Here is a 26,744-nt window from a genome sequence, read left to right as displayed (position 1 = left end):
ACACTCTCACACAGGGAAGAGTAGCATGCTAAGAAAAACTGATTTACGGTCAGTTTAGCCATGGGCATGCTACTTGTTCCTGCATGTTTGAGAACCACTGAACTACAGCAATCCTGCCAAGATCTACTTCCCTGAGGTTTTCTCTTTTTCTCGGGTTGTATAGGGATTCATTAAAAATCTATTATATTTTCTATGGGAGATGTCTGTTGTCAGATTAGATTGAGTCTCGTACACTGTACTTCATTCTGCACAACTTGTAACCCAGAGTTAAACTAAGACTCCTCAGTGACTGTCTTGAAAATGGATGAAGAAAAAGCGCCCAAAAAAGAAGCAAAAAAAATTCTCTTTTGATATTTTATCACCCCCCCCCCTATTTGTACCTGTGAAGCAATTTGTGTCAAACTGGGTTTGTGTGAATGTGCATACAACAAATACATTTGACTTGGCTTGTGAAATATTTCCATTTTTAAGACTAAAGCCATGTTAGCAAACACCCCACATCTTGTAGGCAGTTTCCCCCCTCATTTATTTGACAGGGACAACAACAAATTCCCATTCCCAAAGTCCCTGGGCAGAAGCCACAAACATATTACAAATTCATTATAAAATACAGAATTCCCAGACTTTGAATAATACAAATTTGATTGGCGTATGCTTCATGAAGGGACCTTGTGTGAGAGTAAAATATGAATGCCTCTTTTTTTTGTTTATTTTTTCATGGATGTTGTTTCTTATTTGTATGATTATAGATAGGGGTGCACCGATATATCGGTCGGGTATCGGTATCGGCCGATAAGTGCCTTGTTGACTGCTATCGGCCTATCGGCCGATAAGCTCAAATGTGCCGATAGCAGTCGCCGATAACTAACCATCCATTTGTGTAGCGTCAAGAAAAAAAAAAATTCACTCGCGACCTACCTGCACAACGCCCGCCGTCCGCCCCACACACACACAAGCTACTGCATCAAAGTTACTATTTATGATTAACAAGGCATTCGTTTTGTGGCATTAACGTTATATAGTTAGTGTTACACGGACAATAACATCAGCATATTATTATTACCCATAGCAGCAAGGCATTACTCCGAGTCCGTTCATAGCCGGGAGGCAGACGACTAACGTTACTGGTGAAAATGTGATTTACGTTGGAATACTCCTTTGCCAACTTGCTGTACTTTGCTTGCAGGTCTGCAGCCATTATTACTGGATTAAGAATAGCCCCAACTTTAGCCAACGTAACGTTATGGCTAAACCTTTAACATTAGTTAACCCTAGCTTTCGGTTAGCTGTTCAATGCTAATGTAATAACACAACCAAGCGAATCCATCAGAGCTCCCCATCAACACCGCTCTGTCGGGAGGATGGCATTTAAGAAAGTATCTGCTGTTAAAATGACACAAACATTCGTTTTGTGGCATTAACGTTATTATAGTTAGTTACACGTTCAATTACATCAGCATAGTATTTACCCGAAGATAGCAAGCAAGCCGTGCATAGCTCGGTTACATTCCGTTGCTCATTCCGTACCCAACTACACATTCTGCAATCTGTTAATAAAGTTTTCAACCAGACAAATGTATAGAAAGGCTTTGTTTTATTATAACATTTGTTGCAGTAAAATCATTGTGTCTCGTTTGGCCATCCTGTGGAGCGCGCTGGTCGGCGGGCACTGCCGGGCAGCTAACTTATTAGCTTGTTGTGGTTCTGACTAGTTTGACTCGCATTCTCACAAGCAGATCAATGGCGGCATGCCCCGAAGTAGAAAAATGAATATTCGCTTGGTGGTAAGCAGGAGGTGGGTGCTAGCGGTGTGGCGTAATTGGCCGAATCGACTGTCAATCAAAATGGTTCCATTGCATTGGTTGAAAGCTCTGGTTGAGAGAATAGTATCCCGCTGCAGGCCGCCAGAATGGTTCCATTGCATTGGTTGAAAGCTCTGGTTGAGAAAATAGTATCCCTCTGCAGGCCGCCAGACGATACTGGGAGAGGGATCAGTGATACCATAAACATATTTCTTGATGTTTCCTTTTTTAAGTAAGTAAAGAGGCCTACAAATACAAACACACATACAAATATACAGTAGTTTCATTAAAAAAATTTAAAAAAAAATTAAAAAAAAATTAAAAAAAATATTAAAAAAAATTAAAAATACTTATTTTTTGCCACAATTATCGGTATCGGTATCGGTATCGGCCGATTGTGTTAGTTGAACAATCGGTATCGGTATCGGTGGCCAATTTTCATATCGGTGCACCCCTAATTATAGAATTTGAATACATGCATTTTGTTTTTAAGAAATACAGAATTCAAAAGACAATAATTAATACTGTAGACAATTTGATGTCTCATTATAAAAGTGATTTACATAAATAAATACATCATGCCCAAAAGGATATTTTGCTAGTCAATAATTGCATTCTCTCTCTCTATCTCTCTCTCTCTCCCTCCCTCTCTCTCTCATAAGAAACAATGCAAGTTACCCAATATTAGCAGTTGATTTGCTGTTGTGATGTAAATGTTAGTTAGTTGACTCAACTCAATCAGCGCCAGACCCGAGGATAGTCGGGTTATCTCGCCATGCGTTGAGCGCCAGGACCCCCGAAAACCCGAGTATAGTCAAGTTTTCATTGTTATTTCTTTTATTTGATATTTCTATAAATTTTAGGCACACGGACCTCGGGTTACCACAGGGAATCATCCTGAGATCGCCAAAGTGCAATACCGGCCGCATCCTGCTGGCAGTATCGAGCACCCTTTGAAACCTTGTTACGTTCAAATACCTCCGGGCGCAGTTTTCTGGGTCAGGCGAGTCGAGCCGTTCACCCAATCGGATTGAGAAGCGTCAAATGCCCCCGATGCATGTGATGTGGTGGATTATGTTGGCGACACGATGGACACCAATACTTGGAATCGCGATCAGACAATTGGAATATTCTTTTTGGGGTACCTCCTAGTGAAGGTAAGGACTATATGACATCAATTCTGCTTTGATCCAACCATGATTTCACATCGATCGCAACGTGTGTATGTAACGTTACTCCATAACGTATGCCATTGGTGATGATCAAAGCATCAAAAAACGACCCCCCCCCCTTTCATGCATTCATGAAACATAGTACCTATTATATACATTTGATTTGGAAATAGTAGCGTGTCCAGGCGAGAAACACCACCGCTTTTAGTGAAATTCACGTATTGCTGCATATCGCCGTTTTGTGGGATTAACCAGGATCACTCTAAAACTATACTTATATTCACCACGGTATAACACGCGACACGACATATGGATGAAAAAATTCATAATTTTTCACATATTGAACGATAGATAGTTGATGTCAAATGGGCCATAGTATTGTATCCATAGCTATAAATAGAATATAGATATAGCCCTACAAACACCACCACTTATTCCTATCTCTTAGACCGTTGGCGTGGTAGGAACAAAATATGCTCAAGTCCGTGGCGTCCAAAGAGTTAAGCTTATATATTTTATTAGTGCAGACTTATGTTTTATGAAGTTTATTCTGAGCTATGAACTTAAGAATAATTAAAAGCCACAGTATTTTGTAGCCAAGTTTATAGCTCCAGGAAACTTTTTTCTCAGCCTAATGTTGGCAGGTATGTGGTCTTTATCCAATAGTCCCTCTAAAAAGCATGAATATGGTTCACCTGACATGACAGGGGGTCCACATCCTTCCTCTCACACCGCTTCTCAAATAAAGTCCAATGCACCATGTAGACCCAGCCATGGCACATTGAATAGTATGAATGATGCCGGCCGTCAGCCTATAGCTGCTTAAACTAGGAACAGCTCTCTCGGTGGGCAGCTGTACTGAGGGATCGGCTGGGCCCGGACATCAACTGTATCATGTCCCCAAACCACACCGGTGTTGGTCTGGTACCAACAGCAGAGCATACAGCTTCTCTTTCTTCATCCTGTTGATGAACAGGGCTATGCGATGAGGGAGATGACATGTATATAGCAAAACTCTACAATGGTCTAGGCGAGTGCATCCACCCCTATAGGGGGGTGTTGTCGCTAGGCTTCAGTAAGGACCACAGCAGGAACGGTGTCTTTTCCCTGGAGGTGACCACATTCACTTCCACGTTTCCAAACCTTCTTCAAATCAGTGTGGCCACTCGAGGGTGGAGACCATTCCTGAGGACCCTCCCCTAGACAAGATGTCATCTCTTCTGATAAAGGTCCCATGTTTTGCTATTCCTTTCACTATTTGGGCAATGTTACACAATTCCTGTGAGTCTATGGAACATATCTGTAAGATTTAAAAAAAAAATTGTTTTATTGTTTTGTAAAATGTTCTAATCAAGTACTCTAAAGCAGCATTTTTCCACTTCAAGATTTCAAGCTGTTTTGGGCTGGGCTCCGCCCATACTCGCAAAGCGATTTGAGTGACAGTCACCCACAGTCTGCACTGGCAGACAGAGAGAGACATAGAGAGATAGAGGGGGATACTAATTAATTTCACCACGGGGGGGCATAATCCCACGGGACAATGCATTGCTAACTTGTTTCAAATGACAATATATACCCCTGTGAATATTATTGCACGGATCGGAATACGCGTGGGAGTGTGCGTGTGCGCTATGATATTGATATTGATATTGAACAGGTTGATGAGACGCGAGTGCCGACAGAGAGAGCAGAGAAAGAGAGAGGGAGAGAGAGACAGAGACACAGAGAGAGGGATGTTCAGAGAGCGCGCGTGTGTTTCCCCACACACACACGCAGTCGGAATGTGTGTAAATGCTCCGAGACGACTTGAGGGAGAGAGAGAGGAGAGATGCGTCCCGACTGCGTGTGTGTGCGTTTCCCCACACACACACGCAGTCGGAATGTGTGTAAATGCTCCGAGACAACTCGAGGGAGAGAGGGAGAAGAGAGATGCTCAGAGAGCGTGCATTTTACACACACTCCCGACTGCACGCGTGTTTCCCCACACACACATGCTCGCTCGTTCTCTGCTCCCTCTCTGTCGGCACCCGCGCCACATCAACCCGTTTGAGGAAGTTGTCAGTAGTTCCACTCGCTCTGTTGTTGAGCCAATTGTTGATTGTGGGCGGTGGCTATAACCAGTGCCTTATTTACGTCAGCAACAGTCAAATCAGAATGGCTTAGTTCAGTGGGGGGGGGGGGGGGGATCTCGTGACATCGAGACTGGACTGATGAGCCAAAATGAGAATTAGACACAGACCCCATTGATACAACCCCACATTGCTAGAAAACAATGCTAAACACTGGAAAAGGCTATTTATAAGACATGGGACCTTTAACCTCTTAACAGTCCTGTACAGTTGGCATAAAACGCCTGTCAATTGCATACTGAAAGTAAATTGGATTCGGGAACCATTTGTAGCAGGCCTCTTTTGAAAGGAACAGGAAGAATCACTCTGAGTGCTATTGTCATAGAGTTACAGAGGTTTGAACACACTGAAATAAAAGTTGTTTTCATTTCCGTCTGAATTATTTTGTCTGCAGATCTATCTACTCTATAGTTATTAGCTGAAAACACTGGTGGGGCCATAGCCTGGATGTCCAAAGCCAATAACAATATCACAAAAATTTGTGTTTTACACATGAATGAATGAAAACTTTATTTAACAGATTGCAGAATGGGTACAATACAGTACGGCTCAATACACACAATTGTTAAGGGGATGCAGACCAGAGAAAGATGTTTGTCTTGTTTACATCAGGGTCCCCCATTTTCAATTCATAGTGACATTTATGACATACACAACATGCATGACATTTATGGCATAGGGACATACATGACATACAGGTATTTAGTACTGTTACATCTATGACATATACGATATGCAAATATACAGTACTGTTACCCATAGATCCTGACAGAGTATATACATATGATGGGGAGGGGACTGTACATTAGGAGGGGGTGGGTGGGTGGGAGAGAAATATACATAAGGTGGGGAGAGAATATATACATACGCAGGGCTCTACGCTAACCTTTTTCCCAAGGAGCACATGTGCTCCTAAATGAAAAAATTTAGGAGCACACAAAGAAATTTAGGAGCACCCAAAAGCACAGTGAAAATATTTCTAAAAAATATTTCTAAAATCTATTGCTATTGGTAAGACTAGAATAAGTTACATAAAACTTAATGTTACTGTTTCGGGGAAGGTCTCGCATAGCGCAATGGCGGATTGGTAATTTCCTTAATTTTTTTTTAAACCAGTCACGTCACTCTACTGTGATTGGACCGTTGGCTTGAGTGCAATGTGGGACTTGTAGTTTTTGAACGATTATCAGCGGAGAGAAAAAACCACGACTGAGGCTGTAATCTTCACTCGCACACCGTGCAAGTAATTGATTTTTCCGGTTCGCACACACATATTTCTAGGGGCATATGCAAGCAATATGGTCGCACTGTAGAGCCCTGATACAGTGGGGAGGAGACTGTACATTAGGAGGGGGTGGGTGGGTGGGAGAGAAATATACATACGGTGGGGAGAGAATATATACATGCGGTGGGGAGGAGACTGTCTATTAGGAGGGGGTGGGGGTGGAGGGGTTTGGACATTTACGGTGGCCAGTTTCGAATTGCAGCCTCCCGTAGGTGCTCTTTAAGAGTGGGTTTGAATGTGGGTAGGGATTCACATTCCTTTACAGCTTTGGGTAGGGCGTTCCACATTGATGTGGCATAATTGCAAAACGTGTTTAGTCCCTTGTTTGAGCCGAATCTGGGTTAAACATGATTTGTTGAGCTTCCTCTGGTGTTGTGGTTGTGGTATTCACTGACCTTTGGGAAGTATTTTGACATGTACATGGGTAACTTAGTCGTATAGTGTATCTTGTAGACCAGGCCCATTGCAAGTTGCTGTACTCTGTCGTCTACCCTAAGCCATCCTAGGTTGTCAAAGTGGGCAGGGGTGAGGTGGGTTCTAGGGGTAAGGTCAAGTAGAAGTCAGACCAGTTTGTTTTGTGATGTTTGTAATCTTGTTTTTAGCGCCTTTGAGGTGCTTTGGTACCATGAGGTGCAAGCATAGTCGTAGTACCCTTGAATGAGTGCTCCTGCCAGAGTCTTCAGGGTATTCTTGTTTACCAGAGAGGAGATCCGGTACAAGAATCTAGTTTGTTGGTTGACTTTTTTTATTACCTTGGATGCCATTTTGTCACAGGAAAGATTTGCCTCTAGGATGGAACCTAGGTATGTAATTTCATCTTTCCTTGTGACAATATTGTCACCCACTGTAACTGAGAAGCTGTCAGTCTTGCTTTGTTATTTGATCCGAAGAGAATGGACTCTGTTTTACCCAGGTGTAATGATAGTTTGTTATCAGCGAGCCAGGTGCAGATTCTGCCGAGTTCAGAGCTGAGGGTTTTTTCAACCTGTAACTTGTTCTTGTCAGAGACCAGCAGGGCTGAGTCGTCCACGAACAAGAACAAGTTTCAGTCACAAGCTGACGACATGTCATTTGCATAAATTAGGAACAGTAGCGGTCCTAGTATGCTTCCTTGTGGAACTCACTGTGAGGGGGGGGATAGAGTACCGTTTACCTCCACCATCTGTTCTCTCCCCTCAAGGTAGGATTGAATCCAGCTCACTGATAAAATATCAAAACCAATTGCTTTTAGCTTGTCAATCAGAATGGAGTGATTGACAGTGTCGAAGGCCTTTTGTAGGTCCAGCATGACCATGCCGCAGTATTTGCCCGTGTCCACCTCTTGTTTGATGTGGTCGTTCAAATAGAGAAGGCATGTGTCAGTGGAGTGGGATGTTCTGAAGCCAGATTGGAATTCGTAGATTAGATTTTTTTCCGCCAGGTACTTTTCGACCTGTTCGTAGACTATTTTCTCCATGACTTTCGAGATGGAGGTAAGAATAGAAACAGGGCGGTAGTTGCCTGGGTCTAATTTGCTGCCCTTTTTGTGCAGAGGGGTCACTCTCACAATTTTGAAGTCCTTGGGGACGTGTCCCTGTTTTATGGAGAGGTTTATTATGTGTGTGATGACTGGGGTGATGGCGGCTGCTGAGTCTCTGAGGAATTTGGAGGGGATGTTGTCATGGCCAGTGGCCTTGTTAGGTTGGAGGGCGCTCAGTTTTTTGAGTACCTCATCGGTTGTTGCCATTTCTAGTTTGAAGTCGTTTTTGCGGACCCCTAGGTTTTTGTAGTATGCTACTATGTGTTCTACCCCATAATGCCCTGAGTGGGAGGGTAGTTTGTTTACCAGTGTTGTGGCTATGTTTGTGAAGAAGATGTTTAAGTAATTGGCTACATCCAGCTTGTCTGTGATAAGCGTGTTGTCTGTCTTTATGTTTATGTTTGAGAATCTGGTTTTAAGTTTTTTACTGCAGCCTAGTTGATTATTGAGCCATTTCCAAAGTTCACATGGTTTGTTTTTGTTTTCCTCAGTTTTGTCATTGATTACAAAAAATATTGCGGTTTCTATCATGGTGTTTATGTCATTTCTTAGTCTGTTTCTGTGAATTTTTTGTTCAACCACGTGGGCTTGGAGTTCTTTATGTAATGGTACTGTATGTTTAGGCGTTTTTCCAAAAAGGAGTGAGATGAGTCAAGTCAACACTACCTCAGTCCCCTCTCCCCCTCCCCCACTAATCTCTTGTCACATACACCACCCCCACCCCTTCTCACACCATTCTCATACAACAACAGATCAACAACAGATCAGCACAACAATAGATTAGTGCAATTTGTGCTCCGGAGAGACAAGCGCACGTTCATTATCTTACATACGGCACGCCTTTACCGGTCTCAGAAAATCAACTCAAGTAAGATGTCATTATTTTCAGAATTTCATTGGCTACACAAACGTTCAATAATTTTCAGCGTCAGTGGTGATTTGTCCAGTCATTGTGAGGCGAAACCGGAGGTGGTAACTTTTTCTAAACTGATGCTTGTTGGCTGTTTGGTTTTATAACCCGAGATTGAAAGCACATAATAGGTCAAGTGGTGTGTCAATCAAACGGTGGCCATTTTAGATTTTAACTGATGTGTTGGTTGAGAGGCAATAAAACAGCGTGACGGCGACAGTCCAGACGGCTGTAAAGTGTGTTGCGACGTGTGGCAGCCTGTGCGTGGGCCGTCGGAACGTTATTTAAGGAGACCCAATATGTGTAGGGCTTTCAATCAGCTGAGGAGTGAACTCCATCCTGATGGTGTGACAGGGCCTTTGCTGCAGCTGCCCCCACCCTCTGGAACGCCCTTCCCAACCATATCCGTCATGCAGACACCCTCTCATCATTTAAAAAAGCCCTCAAAACCCACCTTTTTACCCTTGCTTTCAAGCCTTGAACTCCTTCCTCTCTCATCTTTTTCTATAATATTCTTTATTTAAAATTGTCTCTACTAAAACTGTATTGTTTGTATTGTTCTGTAAAGTGTCTTTGAGCATTAGGAAAAGCCCTTTTTATTTATTTATTATTATGGTTGATGTTATTTCAGTTTTAAGTGTTCTATCCAAGGTCATGGAAAAGATTATTCACGAGCAGATTAATGCATTTTTAACAGGTCACAATATTTTATTCGAACTACAGTCAGGTTTTAGACAATCCCACTCTACGGAAACATGCCTCCTTTATTTAACGGACTGCATCAGAAAAGAGGTTGACACAGGCCACTTTTGTGGAATGGCCTTGCTCGACCTACAAAAGGCCTTTGATACGGTCGACCATGGCATCCTGCTAATGAAATTAAAGGCCATAGGCAGTGGTGCAGTGCTGGGCAACCGCGGTCAAACGGCGTTTGGGCTTCGAAGTGCGCGCATCCTATTATTATGCAAAGTCTAGGTGATAAGTGCTTAGACTTTGCATAATAATAGGATACCGTTTGGCCTCCGCCCATATTACGACTGCACCCCTGGCTATAGGCTTCAGCTGGTTGTCAATTGAATGTGTAAACTCCTACCTTTTGGGAAGGACCCAAATGGTCGATATAAATGGTACCTTTTCCTCCCCCAAGAATGTTAGCTGTGGGGTCCCTCAAGGGAGTGTGCTAGGGCCACTATTTTTTTTATTATATATTAATGACATGAAATCTGCCTGTATGGTAGTACTGGTATCGAGCCCAGCTCTCTGCGTTGCTACCGGCTTGGCCGGTCGTCATACTAACACAATTGGCAGTGTTAGAGGGTGGGAAAGCCAGTGGGTGGGGATTGGACATTGTGGACAGCGACTCCTACAGGTCGGTTGGGTGACGCCTGTACAGCAGAAACAGGAAGTATCGGGGGCAGCGTGAGCCTCCCACGCGTTACTCCCCGCCACTGAGAGTTCGAGCTGTCTGGTGAAAAGATGCGACAGGCTGCCTCCTCGTGTACCGGAGGGGACACGTGATGCAAGGCTTCTATTCTCACTACAGCCGACCAGTGGGAGGCATAGCCTAGCAACGTTCAAGACAGGGGAGGGAAGAATTGGAAGTACGAAATTGGGATGGGAGAAAAATAGAAAAATAAGGAGAAAAAGTGGATAAAAAAAAGATCTGCCTGTATGTCTGACCTGTTTTTATACGCCGATGATTCTGCCATTCTTGTGTCTAACAAAGACCTAGGAGAGGTAAGGAGCTTCAGAGTGTGGGAACATGGCTGGCCGACAATAAGCTGTCTCTCCACCTTAGGAAAACTGAGGCCATACTTTTTGGATCCAAAGTAAAGCTGCGAAAGTCGCCAGGGCTGAAGATCCAGGTAGGAGAGTCAGTCATTGCTGGTAATGATTCAGTAGTGTATTTAGGATGCACCTTGGACGAATGTCTCACAGGGGAGGCTATGGCCTTGAAAGCCCTGGCTAAAATAAGCCAAAAGACCACATTCCTAGCACATACGTCTGAGATGTTGGATAGTAAAACACTTAGGATGTTATCAGGTGCCCTGATCCAGAGTAATTTTGACTATGCTGCCCCCTTCTGGTACAGTAGTGCACCCCAGAGAATAAAAAGTAAATTTCAGACTGCCCAAAACAAAATTATTAGAGTAGTGATGAAGCTTCCTACCCACACACACCTGGATGAAGCCATATTTAACCAATGGCTCCCAGTGGAAGAACGGGTGATTCAAATTAAGTTGGGCCTTACTCATAAAATAATGTACAATAGGGTCCCCTCATATTTATCAAATTATTTTATGTGCTTTAGGGACACCCACTCCTATGCAACCAGGGGCAGTTTAACTGACATCAAACTTTGCAATTTCAAGAGCTCAATGGGGAAAAATACCTTTCGGTACTCGACAGCCTGTGAGTGGAATACACTGCCAGTGTCCATAAAAAGTATTGACTCAGAAAGACACTTTAAACAAGATATGAAGAAATGGCTTAGTCACGGCGGCCGGGTAGCGCAGCGGAATAAGCGTCTGTCTACCACCGCAGAGACACTGGTATCGAATCCAGCTGTCAGCGGTGCCTCCGGCTTGGCCGGTCGTCATACTGACACAATTGGCAGTGTCAGCGGGAGGGAAGCCGGTGGGTGGTAATCTGGTCATTGTAAACAGCGACTCCTACAGGTCGGTCAGGGCGCCTGCACAGCGAAGAAGGGATCTGGGTGAGGTAGTGTGCCCTCCCACGTGTTACACTCACCCAATGAGAGTCCTCGCTGCCAGGTGGAAAGAGGCTGCTGGCTGTCTCCTATGTATCGGAGGAAGCATGTGATAGACTTCAGGGCTCCCTAGACAGACCAATGGGGGCCAAATGTGCGCAACGACCAGGAAGGGGAGGGGGGAATTGGCATAATGACTAAATTGGGATGGGAGGAAAATACAAGAAAAATAGGAGGAGAAAAAGTAGATAAAAAAAAATTGCTTAGTCACGCAGGATAATCATATATGCAGGTGTGCTGTAGACTTGGGGCTAGATCCACAAAGAATGGATTGCACGGGGCAAGTTGCACCCTTACTTACAATTCATTATGAATTGAAAATGGGGGACCCTGATGTAAACAAGACGAAAGTCTTTCTCTGGTCTGCATCCCCTTAACAATTGTGTGTATTGAGCCGTACTGTATACAAGATACAAGATTTTATTTGTCACGGCATACAGGTATACAGTGAAATGCGGGGGGTCCCGCCCGCAACGATGTGCATAATACAATAGTAATATATAATAAGAATCCAACCAATAGAACAACATTGTGCAATAAACAAGTAAACAAAGTAGGGCATATCGGTATCTGTACATGAGTTGAGCATGGTAGGACATGGTATTGTACCCATTCTGCAATCTGTTAATACAATTTTCATTCAATCAATCACCGTGCAGATTGATTGATTGAACGTACGTTTTATTAACAGATTGCAGAATGGGTACAATACAGTACAGCTCAATACACACAATTGTTAAGGGGATGCAGAACAGAGAAAGACTTTCGTCTTGTTTACATCAGGGTCCCCCATTTTCAATTCATAATGAATTGTAAGTAAGGGAGCAACTTGCTCCGTGCAATCCATTCTTTGTGGATCTAGCCCTTGGTGTTTGTTTGTGTTAATGCATTTTTTTTATTCATATTTACATTTTCACAATGCTTGGAAATTGTATTTATACGTCTTATTTGTGCATAGTGCATACTAGTCATCTTGTCGTCGTCCCCCCTTTGAGGACCACAATTGAAATAAACCGTAAGGTTTTATTGTGTTTTAATCCTCGACGATTTTAGATTAGTGATGGCTGTACATGTTGTGTACCGGTATTGTATGTGATTTTAGATAGTCAAATAAATTCAATCAATCACTGCCACTGATCTGCTGTCTGTTCTGACTAGAACATCTCTCACATTGAGGGTCCCATTTGGGCAGGTATGTATGTGAGGAAGCATAGACATTGTATTAATTTTGCTGAACAAAAAATTAACTAGAGAGAAGGCATGAAATGGTGGAATGTTTTCTGCGCCACTTATAGTATATGATTGGCTGGCTGGTAGGTAGTCTGATGTTTATGAGCCAATAGCTGTTTGGGGATTACCCATAGGGACGCCTTTCCCATACATACAAGGGTATTTTTGAAAACAGGGTTTTTTCCTCCTCCCTCCCACACCAACAGTGTTTTAGAAAATGTTTCTGTCCACACAACAATGCAAACACTTTGAAATTAATGCAAACACTTTGAAATTACCTGATGGTATGACCTAAAAATACTATATACGTGTGAAATATCATTATACTATTTATATTTATTATGTGTATAAATGTCCATTTGCAATGACCTAAAACACAGCCTGCATGTGCACTAAAGGCCAAAGCGCTTCCAAAATACCCTTACACGTGTGGACGACTTGTTTCACACATTGATGTTTCTAAACTTTTACTGAGCCTGCAGGATGTGTGTATACATTTGTAAAGGTCACATGTAAAAAAAGATAATAATAAAATAAACTAGGTCATACTGGAGGGAAAAATACAACCAAAGTGAACACAACACCTCCGCAAGGCGATAGCTGCACGGCTCCTCTTTAGAAAAGATTTCGTGTAAATAACAGAAAAGAAAATAACAGATGACATTCCACTTGGGACACCAGGTTGAAATTAGTTAAAGTACAATATCAATATACCAATTGCCAAGCATTATGGTTAAACAGTTTGCGAATTCAATCAAATCGCAATACAATTTAATCGAATCTATCTAATCTAATCTATTGGGCTAAGAACCCCCCAATAGATATATATATATATATATATATATATATATATATATATATATATATATATATATATATATATATATATATATATATATATATATATATATATATATATATATATATATATATATTAGATTAAATTGTATTGTGATTGCACAAGTACAGTGCAATGAAAAGAAGTTAGCATCTAAACAGAGTGCAAAGTAACAGTAAAGTGCATAGTAATATACAGTGTAACATGTGACAATAATTGACACTATGATTTTAAGAATGGTTGGTACACCATGTTGCTTAACCGATCTTCCCTGTGGATGACTGTCAGAGTCATGCTGCCAAGCTGTTGTCCTTGTGTTACTGTAGTTACTGTAGGTGTCAAATGTGTGCCCCTGAGCAAACCAGGCCTTATAAACTACTGGGTAGTGATGGCAGCACATTTCAGCCATATAGGACCAGCAACACCTCCTAATAAGTGTGAAGTATTGGCTTCCCTGCTTGCATTATAGGGGTGACCACCCCTGCTATGTGCTGTCTTGACAGATATCTGGCCATAAAGAGGTGCTAATGGTGATAGAAATAAACATAACTAAATAACATACCTGTCAGCCTGTTGCTGCAATGTTGATCATTGAGTATTACAGCATGTATTCATAATGAACGGAAAAGATAATCGCTGTTAGGAAAAGCTTTTCCCCTCACCTAGGAATACACACACAAACTACACACACACACACACACATCCACATTGTGTAAAGCCAGGATGACAGTAGATTGCTTGAACAATCATGTTTCATCATATTTCTACAGTATGTCATCTTACTGCATGTGACATACAAATGCCATTGCTGCCTACAGCTGTTGAAGGAGCTGTCTACATCCTACATTGAGTCGTTCATTGATGGCATTGATTCATAGACCAATATTATTTTAGGGGGGAAAGCAATATGTTTATCCTGCACCTTTCTAAATGCTCTGTGGATGTATTATTCAAATACAAATGTTATCTATAGCACATTTAAATCGCTAGCCAAAACTAGCATTCCAGTGAGGTTCCTCGATGTCACCAGATTCAAAAATAGATAATAATAAAAAAAATAGGCTAGATAACAAAACAGATTCTGTTAAGCACTTTTCCTCTGCAGTACAAAGAACAAAATAACTGGTAAATGAGGAAGGTGAACAATGTCTATTTTAAACATACTGTAGGTCAAATAAAAAGCAACTGAGGGATTTGTATTTATAGATTTATTTTCATAATTAAAAAGATTTATTTTCAACAGAAATAAGGAGGGCTTTTGAGAGAGAACGATGAATGTTTCACTCTCTGTCTCTCAGAGAGATTTTGGACACGTGGGTCTGTTTGACGAGGCAACTAATTGAGCCATATGATTCCACTCACATAAACCACTTATTCTCTCGTACATCCACGGAAAGGTTTGTCCAAACCTGATAACAGGAGAGGATAATAGTCTGTAACTGCACCGTAAACCCCTCTCTCATTTTGCCAGACAGAGAAGTTCATTGTGAATTAGGGGTGTAACGGTACACAGAAGCCACGGTTAGGTATGTACCTCGGTATTGGGGTCACGGTTTGGTACGAGTTCGGTAAGTTCTAAAAATATTTTGAATTATTCTATTCATTCAACGCCAGTCACGAGAAAAGTCGGGTTAACTCGCCAACCGTTCAGCGCCAATCACAAGAAAACTCGGGTTTTAATCGTTATTTCTTTTATTAGCTATATCCATTCATTTTTCATCCATCCAGCCTGATGTTATCATTGGGAATGGGTCTGAGCCCGCAAAAGGGCAAATACCGCCGCCTACGCCTTCCAGCTGGTATTGCACTCCATTAGAAATGGTGTAGTTTCTTTTCTGGGACGATCCAACCCAGAGCCGTGCGGGCGGGGTTTAAATACTCCGGCAGGACTAGCGTTTACAATGTTACATCTGCGATGCTGGCCCCCCCCCCTTCTTATGCAATGATGGGCAATGTGGGACGGACCTCCACGAGCAGTATTTGGAATGGCGATCAGATAATTGGATTATTTCTTTTGCATTACATCAGATACCAGGTAAGGACTCTATATATAAAATCTTGCGTTGATCTGATATTTCTTTCTACCCCGATCGAAGCTGTCTGTGTGTGTGTGTGGCTGTTTACCGTTGAGTGCAGGAGGTGGCGGGGGAAGCGCCGCGCTACTAGGGCCATTTCATGTATGCACGAGGAAGGATAATAATGATAATCTAGCGTTGATTTCAGGAAGACAACGTGTTTAGTGTATTCCACTAAAGGGCTATTATCGCGTCTTTTCCTGGGATTACTAAGAATCACCAAAACTATACTCATATTCAAAACGGTATAAAATGGAAATGTACCGATGAAAAATGATCTGTTTCGTGGACGTTGACTGGAAGCAACTCACTGACAATCGACGGGTCTATTAGACCCATAGCTATAATATAAGATATATTTTAAGCACTCGCAAGTGAACAAAGCGCCCCATTGACTTACAGCGCTGGCGTTCTAGCGCCCTCTGGTGCCCGACCCATGGCGCAGAATGAGTTAACAACTTATACAACAACTTAGTTTCAGTTTCACTTGTAGAGAGTATTTAACTTAACGTGAAGCCGAGACTGAAGAAGACTAGAGAACAGAAGACATGTTACACAACAATGGCAGAGGATTTATCAATATTTTGGATTTAAACACAGTAGCAGCAACTGGAGAGGAGCTCAGATGATCAGTCCAGAAAAGTATGTAGTGCTTATTTTTTTCTACGATCAGCTGTGCCTGTGAGAGAAAGTCAGCAGGAGAAAGAAGTGTGTGTGTTTGCGTGTGTGTGTGTGTGTCTTTCCATTGGTTAACATTATTGGGCGAACAAGAAAACGAAAGAAAACTGTAAAATTGTAATGACCCTGCTGTGTTACAATACACATATAATTCATTCATGGTTTTGTTTTAGGGACACCTAGGCTGTACTAGACTAGTAAACGGGAGGGGAGGAGGGGAGAAATGGCCCAGTGTCAGTGCGTGTTGTTAATTTGTTCAACTTTTATTCATCATCTACATTTGGCAATACAAGCTTAATATTCAACGTTAAAGATCAATGTAAGCCAGTGTAAAGTAAAGTAAAGATATTGAGCATAGATTTGTAAAATGTGCAACTCTATTTTCACCTAGTGGTATGAGACGTATTCTTCGTATGGCTGCGCGTACCGCAAGGTGACGCCCGTACCGTAAATTTGCGGGACAAATACATGTACCGTTGCACCCCTATTGTGAATATATTCGTTATTGTCAGTCTTCTTCAATTTAAAACAACACACGGGAGAGCACTGCAATAATGGCAGATATTAGGGAATAGGAGAGGCTTATTAAGAACGAGGGACAGGAGATGAGAGAGGGCATATTACTTCTACATTTTGCCGAAACTCTGCCTCAAATTACCTCATAATTATTCAAAATAAATCTGATCTTCTCTAGTGTCTGCTGAGTTGCACTAGTTCTAAATAGATTATAATCAGTGATAATAACCATAATGAAATTAATGGTGGATGAGCTTCCATCAAATGAACAATATCCATGATTACATGTAATTAATTGAAATTGTTTAATTGCACCCTCCCCAAAACACTATATGAGATGAAATATATATATATATATATATATACAAACACTCTTTCATCTCATATGCTGTAGAAGGTTTTTAAAGCCATCTTCTCTCTTGTATGTGATTATGCATGATGCTTCCGACGGCAATTATGGAAGCAATGAACTGTGTCTGTTCTAATTTCTCCTTAACGTTTCATTAACCCCATGATGTGTTATTGCAAAGGAGGAGGGAGAGGGTTAGGGCACGGCTTTGTGGAGACATGTTTCACTGTCACAAAGTCTCAATTTGACACCGGGACAAAATGGAAATATGTACTATAGGCGTCTGTTTTGGCAGCACTGATTCTGAGTTCAAACGCCAGTCATGCGCACATGTTTCAACACCACCATCCCCTCCAAACGAATCGCCAAACCCGGTGACCTAGTGAAAACCAAGGACCTCCGTCTGCAACTGGATACTTGACTTCCTAACCAACAGACAACCTCACTTCCTCCACCCTCATCCTGAACACCAGCATCCCACAGGGCTGTGTGCTGAGTCAAATCAAATCAAAGTTATTTGTAAGGCCCGACAACACACGTTCATGTTTTAAATGTATGTGTTTTGTGTTATTGTCGTGTTTTGTTGTGGCCTAACAGCCCTGGGACCATGACGGAAATAAGGGTTTTACTCTTTCTCATGTTATCCTTTGGATCCGTGTTGTGTGTTTTTAATCCATCAATAAAATCAATCAATCAATCAATGTCCCCATGGGCCGGACACGTATTTTTTAACTCAATGAGTGCCAATAACGAGTATACTGAACCTGAAACATGTTCTTGTAACAATCACAGTGTCGTGTTTTACCAGACGTAAAACATGCTCGACAAACACGATCACAGTTTCTAGTTGAAACAACCCCCCCCCCCCCGCCCCCTTGATGATTTTGTGAAGGCACATATGTACATGGTATACCTTTGATTTGGGAGTATTTGGGGTTTTAGGCGATCAACCAGAACGATTTTGGGCTTATTGTATATAACGCGACATATCTTGTGATCTATGGAAAAATACTGGATTATTTTGGAAAGGGGCGATGTTTAGCGTGTAGCGTTTAACAAACTACAGTGTGTAGAAATGAACTTATTTCTCAGTAATGGACTATGAACAATGCCTGTCAAATGACTACTATTGTCTCCACAGCTATAATACAGAACACATGAACACATGATGGGTCTGCAAGCATCACTAAAATGGTCAATAGCTACACTAGCTTGTTAGTGTTAATTTAACTAACTACAAACTACATTCCGTTGTACACTGTACTTGTACCCTGTACAATGCCAGTAAAGTTGAATTTAATCTAATATAATGTTTGGTCAAAGCTAGTCCACCAGGCCACAGCCTGTGCCATCTGTGATAACTTTTCGCTATACGAACTTTGAACAACAAGGCCCAAACAAAAGAATCGCCAAATGCAAATAATGTATAAAAATAAAGGATGCTGGATCGACCACATCCAAATGCTTCAGGCATCTGAAAACCCAACTGGATAGGTCAGTACTGTGTCTGTTAGCAAACATCATCTAACGTTAGCTACATGCTTTGTATATTTAAGGAGGGAAGTAAATTTCAGGGGAATATGAGTTTTATTTGCAGCCAGCCACCGTTGTTCTCATAGTGTTTTGTCATGACTATAAAAATGGTTGGGTAACATTAATGGTCCATGCTCCGCTGCCACAACCCACTGGCTACGTTAAACTGAATGAAAGAACATTAATTATTAATGTTGGCTACAGACAGATTTACTGACCAAATAACTTTACAGGCTCATACTGTAATTAATTCATGTACCATTGCACTGGTGTATGAGAGGCTATAGGTAGGGCTGCCGCGGTATTGATTTTTTCCTTACCGCACAAATTTGCAAAGCTATTGAAACCGCTGCGGTAACCACAAAAAATAAATAAAAATTTAATGCATTTTATTTTAAATTCTTTTAGTAGTCTATTCTTTATAGCATATAGCCTGCCTCTAGTCTAAATGTCTATCTTTAGAGGATGACTTTGCAGCATGAATATTGTTTGGGATTCGGCAAGCATGCATTCGTTATTGAAAGTGAAACACAGACAACATAGGCTACTGAACAGTGAACACTGTTTATTGACGCTTGCTGTGAGGTACAACGTGAGGCTCACTCGAGGTAGACTGTGGACGGGTCTGTTGAGGAGCTGAGGCGCGCGCCTCTCTCCCCTTCCCCTCGACCAAGAGTGAATACCTGTAGTCCCCAGGGCTCTGTCCCGACCGGTGTCCGGATCCCCCCCGAAAGGATGGGTGAGCCGCGGCCGGGGAAGACCGGGCGAGCCCGACTTAACGAGAACCATAAAACCTGAGCGCGGTGTGGCTCCCCGGCCCTCGCGCGCCGCCGCGGTTCCCAACTCCCCTCTCACTCATGGGGAGAGGCGGGGGGGATTCGAAGTCTCCCCTCTGGTCGTGCGCCGTTCACTCTGTGTCGCGGGCAGGGGTGGTAGCGCCCGGCGGTTACCCCCCCCCCGACCCTTTCTTCTTCTTCTTCTTCTTCTTCTTCTTCTTCTTCTTCTTCTTCTTCTTCTTCTTCTTCTTCTTCTTCTTCTTCTTCTTCTTCTTCTTCTTCTTCTTCTACTTCTTCTTCTTCTTCTTATTATTATTATAAAAAACAGCGGTGATGCCGTATTCAGCTTAACTCTGCGGTGGGCGTGATGTAACAGCGATACCGCGGTAATGCGGTAACCGCGGCAGCTCTAGCTATAGGGATTAGGATTATGTAAATAACCTATAGGGGTTATTTACAGTAGATACAAGCTGTTATTGTGATTATTTGGAGACACAGACACACAGTACAGTACACAGTAATTATACAATACAGTTGTACCAATTACCTTTTACCAGATCTTAGTACTAAGTAATAATTAGCAACCTATTCATTTCCCATGTTCATTAGCTACAGGTTTACTGAATACACACAATGTGCCAGTGCAGCTGCAGATCTGTCAGGACAGAGCAGCCAGGATTATTTCTTGATTCAGACAAAAGTGCTGCAGATATGAAGATGGCCTTCACAGTGTGTTTCTCCTCGGCTACAGCTGAGAGTGAAGAAGATGGTGAAGCAGCGGACCTGGACCACAGCAGCGTATGGGAGGAAACAGGTGATGATGTGGAATCCATGCAGCGGAGCTGCGGGAAACAGCGGCTACAGTGCTTTGCCCATTCATTGCAGCTTGTTGTACGAGATGGACTGAATAAGACAGTCTGAACAGCGCAATGGCAAAGGTGACAAAATTCATCAGTTTGAACCACTTGTACCACTTACCACTTGTAGACTGAGGGGGCTTTCACACTAGCCATTCGGGGTCGAATCAGAGCACGATCGCACCAAAATATAGTGTGATGAGAACGCTCCCCCCCGTCACCGGGGACGCTGATTCGGTCCAAGACGGGACCGCTGGAATAGGTGGTTTCGGGTGCGCGCCAGCGTCCCCGATGACGGAGCGGGGCGTGGTGTGCAAGCTAACCTGTAATGCTTTCATGCTTGCTTGAATTTTGGGCAGATAAAAACATACAGCAACAACTGGACAATACCCACAAAAAACGATATTTATGGGGAATTTGGCGAGTTCAGACCTCAACCAAACAAGCATGTTGAGCCTCACGGCTCAGTGGATCGATGAAAACTTTGAAATGAAGCCGTGTTACAAGCCCAAGACTTCCCTGGCTCACATACAGTTAGGCCTGGCAATTTTTATTCTGAGATGATAATTCATGTATCTGGATAACCAATGCACAGATTTTGTCGAGGCAGGTAGCGTTATTTCGGGAAAATGTATATGACTGGTGTATTTTTCGTCCACGAAGAATGGAGGCTGTAATAATAATTATTGCTTGAGAGTCTCTATGAATAATAATAATTAGAGCCTCCATTTTTCGTAGATGAAAAATACACCAGTCATTAGATATCAATGACTGTATCTGGTTATCCAGATACAGATGAATTAGCATCTTAGAATAACAAATAACACGTAAAAGACAAACGCAACATCCAATTTGGCTTTTCTCCAGCGCGACCAGCACGTCTTTCGTTGGATTGGCATGTCTAATAATGCTGTTATTAGAAAATGTGCGTGCATGGGTAAAACAGATCAGTCAACAATGTCGAGCTAAAAGTGAAGAAGATGAGGCTTCAATATCTTTTCCGTGGTTTGATGCAGTGGACAGCATAATCGGCCAAAAGCAACCAGTGATCCCTCTGTTGTTTAATCACTACCCACAGTAACGTGGCCGGTTAGCCCATCCAAAGCAAGGGAGCCCGACGTGTTTGTTCAATCACAACTAGGGCTGCAACGATTAGTCGACATAATCGACGACGTCGATTATAAAAAATCGTCGACGAGAAATTGTTGCGTCGATTAGTCATTACAAAAAAAAAAAAAAAAAAAAAACTTTATTTAATTTTTTTTTTTTTGTGTGCACTACCTATCTTTGTGAGAGTGGCTTCTCAGGGTTCCAGACAACATCATAACATGATGATCCCATAGCAAATTTTGGACATTGAAAACATTGTTCCCCTGCAGGAGATGATGATCAGACTAGACACACAATACATTACACACGCACTCCTCTCACTCACACACAGCGATCAGAGTAAGACACACACATACACACTCCTCTCACTCACACACAGCGATCAGAGTAAGACACACACACATACACACTCCTCTCACTCACACACAGCGATCAGAGTAAGACACACACACATTCACACTCCTCTCTCTCACACACAGCGATCAGAGGACACAGTCAGGACACAGTCAGGACACAAATTCCTGAGCTCCCGGAGCCCTCGTCAATACAGCAAGCAAAAGAGATTTTGCGCACATTTTCTCCTCGTTATGTTTTGGATAACGGATTCGTACCTCTACTCAACGATGAAGCACAACCAGACAGAAGAGGAGAGAAGAGCAAAAATAGAAAAGGAGGTACACAGCGACTTTTATTTCCAAAACGGCACGGAGCATAAGCACCTGGCCGTGGGGACAGCGACCGTTCACGCAACATTAACGGCCAATCCTGAAAGAAAGAACAGACCCCCGAATGGCAGAATGGACCGAAAGACCTTTTTGTCCCTTATCCTGCTACTCTCGGGAGACATTCATCTAAACCCAGGCCCGGTCTTGACCAGAACTCAGGCGAGAAGACTTGGTCTGGCAGCGCAAGAAGCGAGGGAGGTTACCATCGCGACCAACATCAACAACTCAACCTGTGGCTACATCCACTGCGCGGACGGCAACTCTTCCCAAATGACGCCGCAGCAGACGAGCACACGTGAGGCAGAGACGAGAGGAGATGAACCGAGGGTCGAAACCATGACGACCATCCCGACGCGGGATTTAAACATCTCAACGCCCGATAGCCGGCTAGCCAGCGGAGCTAACGGCGAAAACATCCAGGAACTCTGGACCGAGTCCTTTGTTGTACCAGCACGGCGCGGGTCCCCCCCCCCCCCTCCCCCCTTCCCACCCACGACAACAAAGCCCCCCCAACCGGCAACCCCACGGACAAATCGCCTGATAAATTAGCCAACCTAGCCAGGCTGGCTATGTTTACCAGCCCAGGAGAACAAAGGGTTGCCGACAGAGAAGACACAGGACACCCCCCTCCCCCCTCCCCACACACCAACACACAGACCTCACGGAGACAACAACAAAGCCCCCCCCCTCCCTCCCCCACAGCAGCACCAGAAGACAATTACCTGGAACTTGAAGACATCAATAACACAGCTAATAAAAACGGACTACACATCTTTCACCTTAATGTAAACAGCATTAAGCATAAGCTGGACGAAATAAGAAACCTGTTTATGAGCGGTAAGGTAGACTTAATATGCTTTACTGAAACTAAACTTGATCCATCTGTAACAGACCCTGAAATAGAAATAGAGAACTATACTATAGTCCGTAATGACAGAAACCAGCATGGAGGTGGTGTTTGTATGTACATACATAAGGACACCAAATTCATTACCCGTACTGACCTTCATCATGAGACAATTGAAACCGTATGGGTGGACATTTTATTTGAAAGGGCAAAATCTGTTCTAGTCGGCACAATATACAGACCGCCAGATCAAACTGGCTTTTATGATACTCTGGATGTGTGCTTAGCTGGAGCTGAGGATGCGGAAAAAATTCTTATTGGGGATTGGAACACGGATATGCAACAAAAAGATGCACCCGTCTTCAAATCCTTCAATAGGTTTTGTGATCTGCACGGCCTCAGCCAACTAATCACCCAACCCACAAGGATATGTGAATCAACTCAGACTACCATTGACCTCATACTGACCTCTGACAAGTCCAAGATCTCCAATAAAGGGGTTATAGCATGTGGGTTAAGTGATCATTATATGATATTCTGTACCCGCAAAAAGCTAAAACTAAAGGCTGGCTGTCACAAAACAGTCACATCTAGAGACCTCAAAACCTACTCTAGCGAGGCCTTTAACCTTGAACTGGAGAGTCTGGACTGGTCAGATGAACTCAATGGTACACTGGTTGAAGAAACTTGGCTTGGCTTCAAAACCAAATTTTCATCAATACTAAACAACATGGCCCCCCTAAGAACCACCAGGGTAAAAAATCGCGCTGAGCCATGGATGCACACTGAAATACTGACCGCTATGAAAGCCAGAGACAAAAAATGCTCTGAGTTTCGTAAAAGTCAGTCAAAGCTTACCAAAAGCACGAGCAGTGAACTCCAAGACCACGTGACTGAACTCAAACTAGAAAGAAACAGACTAAGAAATGACGTAAACTCCATGATCAAAACTGCTAAAAAAAATGTCATCAATGACAAAACCGAGGAAAACAAAAATAAACCGCGTGAACTTTGGAAATTACTCAACAATCAACTAGGCTGCAGTAAAAAACTCAAAACCAGGTTCTCAAACATAAACATAAAGACGGACAACACGCTCATCACAGACAAGCTGGATGTAGCCAATTACTTAAACACTTTCTTCACAAACATAGCCACAACACTGGTAAACAAACTACCCTCCCACTCAGGGCAGTATGGGGTAGAACACATAGTAGCATACTACAAGAACCTAGGTGTCCACATAGACGACTTCAAACTGGAAATGGTAACTACAGATGAGGTACTCAAAAAACTGAGCGCCCTCCAACCAAACAAGGCCACTGGCCATGACAACATCCCCTCCAAATTCCTCAGAGACTCAGCAGCAGCCATCACCCCAGTCATCACACACATAATAAACCTCTCCATAAAACAGGGACACGTCCCCAAGGACTTCAAAATTGCGAGAGTAACACCCCTGCACAAAAAGGGCAGCAAATTAGACCCGGGTAACTACCGCCCTGTTTCTATCCTTACATCCATCTCGAAAGTCATGGAAAAAATAGTATACGAACAGATCGAAAAGTACCTCGCGGAAAAAAATCTAATCTACGAATTCCAATCTGGCTTCAGAACATCCCACTCCACTGACACATGCCTTCTCTACTTGAACGACCACATCAAACAAGAGGTGGATGTGGGTAAATACTGCGGCATGGTCATGCTGGACCTACAAAAGGCCTTCGACACTGTCAATCACACCATTCTGATTGACAAGCTAAAAGCAATTGGTTTTGATAGTTTATCAGTGAGCTGGATACAATCCTACCTGGAGGGGAGGGAACAGATGGTGGAAGTAAACGGTACCCTATCCCCCCCCCTCACAGTGAGCTGTGGTGTTCCACAAGGAAGCATACTAGGACCGCTACTATTCCTAATTTATGCAAATGACATGTCGTCAGCTTGTGACTGCAACTTATTCCTGTTTGCGGACGACTCAGCCCTGCTGGTCTCTGACAAGAACAAGTTACAGGTTGAAAAAGCCCTCAGCTCGGAACTAGGCAAAATCTGCATATGGCTCGCCGACAACAAACTATCATTACACATGGGCAAAACAGAGTCCATTCTCTTCGGTTCAAATAACAAACTCAGCAAGACCGACGGCTTCTCGGTTACAGTGGGTGACAATATTATCACAAGGAAAGATGAAATTACCTACCTGGGTTCCATCCTAGAGGCTAATCTTTCCTGTGACAAAATGGCATCCAATGTAATAAAAAAAGTCAACCAACGAACGCGATTCTTGTACCGGATCTCCTCTCTGGTAAACAATAATACCCTGAAGACTCTAGCAGGAGCACTCATTCAAGGGTACTACGACTATGCTTGCACCTCATGGTACCAAAGCACCTCAAAGGCACTAAAAAACAAATTACAAACATCTCAAAACAAGCTAGTCAGACTACTACTTGACCTGACTCCTAGAACCCACCTCACCCCTGCCCACTTTGACAACCTAGGATGGCTTAGAGTAGACGACAGAGTACAGCAACTTGCAATGGGCCTGGTCTACAAGATACACTACGCGACCAAGGTACCCATGTACATGTCAAAATACTTCCCAAAGGTCAGTGAATACCACGATCACAACACCAGAGGGAGCTCCACAAATCATGTAAAACCCAGATTCGGCTCAAACAAGGGACTAAACACGTTTCGCAATTACGCCACATCAATGTGGAACGCCCTGCCAAAAGCTGTAAAGGAATGTGAATCACTACCCACTTTCAAAAACACTCTCAAAAAACACCTACGTGAGACTGCAATTCGAAACTGGCCCCTACAAATGTCCTAACCTAGTTGTACAGTAAATGACCAAGTAAGGCTTTGTCAATATTCCAATGTACAGTGTAAAATGTGTGTGTGTCCCATCAGAGTAAGACACACACACATACACAAATTACACAGTACACACCTCTCACTCACACAGCGATCAGAGTAAGACACACACACAAATTACACAGTACACACACTCCTCTCACTCACACAGCGATCAGAGTAAGACACACACACATACACACACACACGGACTCCTCTCACACACAGCAAACAAAAGTTATTTAAAGTACACTTCCACTTTAATTTGTATTATTTAATTTATTTATCTTGTTATGAGTGATTGCTGTATTGTTCTTCAAATACATTTTCATTTAAAGTGGCTTAAAGATCCAAATTCAAATGTTTCATGAGTCATTATTTTAATTTGCTATGGGATCATCATGGTATGATGTTGTTGTTTGGTCCTGACAAGAGTCTCAAAGTCTGGGGTGATGGTAGATGAGCAACTCTGAGGTCATGCTCAATGTCCAATCTGTTCCTCTGCTCTGTCTTCAGCTGGACCAGAGCTGAGAAGCCACTTTCACAAAGATAGGTAATTAAAAAAAAAAAAATCATTTTTTTTTGGTTTGTTGTTGTTTACATTGGTTTTCGATTAGTCGACTAATCGAAAAAATAATCGGCAGATTAGTCGACTACCAAATTAGTCATTAGGTGCAGCCCTAATCACAACCCATCGCACTATTACTACTTCCAGTAACGCAGCCTGACGTTAGTCCATCAACTAGCCTGCCAATCGGTAAGTA

The 26,744-nt window shown here is 42.8% G+C and overlaps 1 protein-coding gene across 1 annotated transcript in view; it reads right to left on the bottom strand.

The window, feature by feature from the left end:
• Positions 1-26,744, bottom strand: part of tmtopsa (teleost multiple tissue opsin a) — a gene marked incomplete at both ends in the record, with an annotated part of 416,667 nt that overhangs the window by 192,786 nt on the left and 197,137 nt on the right. The gene's annotated exons all lie outside the window — the stretch shown is intronic.

The sequence above is a fragment of the Notolepis coatsorum genome (assembly GCF_963971535.1).
Source record: "Notolepis coatsorum genome assembly, chromosome: 13".
NCBI classification, from domain to species: domain Eukaryota; kingdom Metazoa; phylum Chordata; class Actinopteri; order Aulopiformes; family Paralepididae; genus Notolepis; species Notolepis coatsorum.
The sequence above is the reverse complement of the archived record's forward strand: the minus strand, read 5'-3'. Positions and strand labels throughout refer to the sequence as shown.